This window comes from Eulemur rufifrons, chromosome 7 (genome assembly GCF_041146395.1).
Source record: "Eulemur rufifrons isolate Redbay chromosome 7, OSU_ERuf_1, whole genome shotgun sequence".
NCBI classification, from domain to species: domain Eukaryota; kingdom Metazoa; phylum Chordata; class Mammalia; order Primates; family Lemuridae; genus Eulemur; species Eulemur rufifrons.
Window position 1 is genome coordinate 157700544 of NC_090989.1, and position 2974 is coordinate 157703517.

Here is a 2974-nt window from a genome sequence, read left to right on the forward strand (position 1 = left end):
AGAATTGCTTGGTCTAGTGGTATGGCCTCTGAAAGCAGAGAGGGGGCCCTAGGGTCTGGTCCTTGCATTGATATTGACGTACTTTGTTCCTGGAAGAATAGAGTGGATAAAGCCCCAGTTTGTTTATTTGTGAAATGAGGCAGTTAAGCTTCATCAGTGGTTTTCAACCATACCAGACTCAATGTCATCCCTTTTATTTGAAACTCCTCTTTTACTATCCTGAAATTTAGACATAATGTAAGTTACTTATACACATAATTAAAAATCAATACAGTACCTTAATATAAAAAAGAAATAAAAGGATTTTTATTTTTTTATTTTTCTTGAGACAGAGTCTCACTCTGTTGCCCAGGCTAGAGTGAGTGCCGTGGCATCAGCCTAGCTCACAGCAACCTCAAACTCCTGAGCTTGAGCGATCCTCCTGTCTCAGCCTCCCGAGTAGCTGGGACTACAGGCATGCACCACCATGCCCGGCTAATTTTTTCTATATATATTTTTAGCTGTCCATATAATTTCTTTCTATTTTTAGTAGAGATGGGGTCTCGCTCTTGCTCAGGCTGGTCTCGAACTCCTGAGCTCAAACGATCCGCCCACCTCAGCCTCCCAGAGTGCTAGGATTACAGGCGTAAGCCACCGCGCCCGGCCGGGATTTTTATATAAAAATATGTATTTTGATACATAAATGGCCAGGCCCACCTACTCCAGAACACATACTAAGGCAGATGCTTGCAGCTATATGTAGAATCACCATAAATGTGACAGCTACAAATGCTACAACCATGACTGTGTAGTACTGGCCCTCATTTATCATTTTTATTGGCCATCAAATACCACTAGTGGCATTGCCATCAGTGAGGTGATTTTCTGAAACGGTGAATGATTCTTGGTAAAGTTCCAAGCAAAACAAATTATGATCTTCCCTTCTTAGTTGCTTTCCTTAAAAAAATCAGTATATATTTAAACTGTGCAGAAAAACAATACCATGTGCTAATATGTAACAAGGAGTTTTGTCTAGGCGCAGGTAATTAAAAACAACTTTTTTACCTATGTGATTGTCAGGCTGGACATTGGCAAGTCAGAGTGGAAATGAAACAATTGGTGGGTGGGTCTCTCCCCACTACCGCAGGTGTTGCGTGTCCCTCACCACCACCTGCTAAATCACTGTTCCTCCAAATGATTGGGGGAACAACAAAAACCTGCCACAATTTCTAAAATGCACTCTACAGAAGGAGGGCATTACTACCTCCCCTGGGAATTACTGCACTGAATGACATTTTTAGTGTGTACCGGGTCTACTAAAGGCAGATCCAATTATTGTGGATTCCATAGCTTATCCAGTTTGGGGGCCCTCTCTTTAAACAAAGAATCAAAATGACAAATACAAAAGTAGGCATGAACATGGGCATTTATTTATGAGAAAAGAAATTGTAACAAACTATAAAATCTTAAACAATTAATGATTTAGAAGTTTCTTTTAGCTTCTTTTAGCTTGTTATATGTTATGTAACTGTTTAAGATTGTTATCAATGTTGGAAATACTTCTAGTTTCTTTTACATATAAGCTGTAAAATTTCTTTCATACATAAATTGAAAGATAAAAAGGAATTTTTTAATACAGTGACCAATCATAAGAATTCCTTGAATTGACAGTACTCATTAACCAGTTTGTCACTGATGCACTCATTTTAGTACTTTGGTGTGAATTTTATATTATCTTCATCAAGGTCAGTATTTCATGTCAAATCAGCAGGAAATTTAAAGACAATTCTGATGATATCTATTTTGTGTGACTCCTACCAAAAAAGAAAAAAAAATGGTGTGTTTATAATTGTGTTGCCTTATTATATGTTTCTTTTAGGAAAGAAACTTCTTTTTTGACTTGGCCTCAATGAAAAACTTACCCTTCATTCACAATTTTACAATGTCTGATGATTACAATGTCTGATAAATAGAATTTTCCATAGATTTGATTCTAGTTATGTACATTTCAAGCCTTGCTTCTCTTCTACTGTTCACATACTTCTGGGACTGGGTGCCATTCATCTCATGACATGACCTTAGTTCTGCACCTGCATGCCATGATGGATAACAGGCGAGTCAGCATAGTGTGTAGCGAGAATATTCCTGGAAGCCATCCTTAGATTAGAAGTAAAAAAAACAAAAAAACTTAACCATACACAAAAGTGACTGTGAACTGTATAAATATTTCCCATTAAAGTAAAACTAAATGTATCCACAATTGAACTTCTCCATATCCAGATTCCCAAAATAACTTCAACTCTACTGGTACCCAACTCTAGAAGATGTGTGATAGAAGAAAAGTCAGAATGGAAAGAGACAAAATTCTTAACAATTGTGGTTAGAAACATTTTACTTCTGCAAATGACCTGTGGGTGCGTGTGTGTGTGTGTTGGAATTGTATGTGTGTGTGTATATATAAATTTAAATACATGAACACATTGCTTAGAGCCCCTTCCAGGGCTTTGAAAGGGGCCTGTGCGAGCTTAAGTTCCATTAGCTTCATGGCAAATCTGACTCTGTCTAACACTCTAATTCTATGAATTAATCCCTAATTTTGAGGATGAGATGAGTTGGAGTAGGAGCCTTCCCAAAGCCTCTAACATTATATAACACATAGTCCTTCCTCTATTGCTGATAAGACAGGATTTTCTCCTCTAATTACATGTCCTGTTTGTATTTTTTGCTCTTACGATGTTGCCAAACTCTGGGTGATAAACCACTTAAGTTTTTTTAAAACTTTTACCACTGGCAAAAAATAAATTCACATACTTTAAAAATTCAAGTAAGTCTGACAACAAAAATCAACGGTCCTGTCCAATTGGAAGGATTGCTTGCCTCTCCCAATCTAAGAGGCAACCACCTTCATTCAACTCTTTAAGATTTTTTTTCAGGTTTTACAAATATTTTAAAAAATATTTATATACTACTATCTCTTGGGTCATTATTTTAGTCA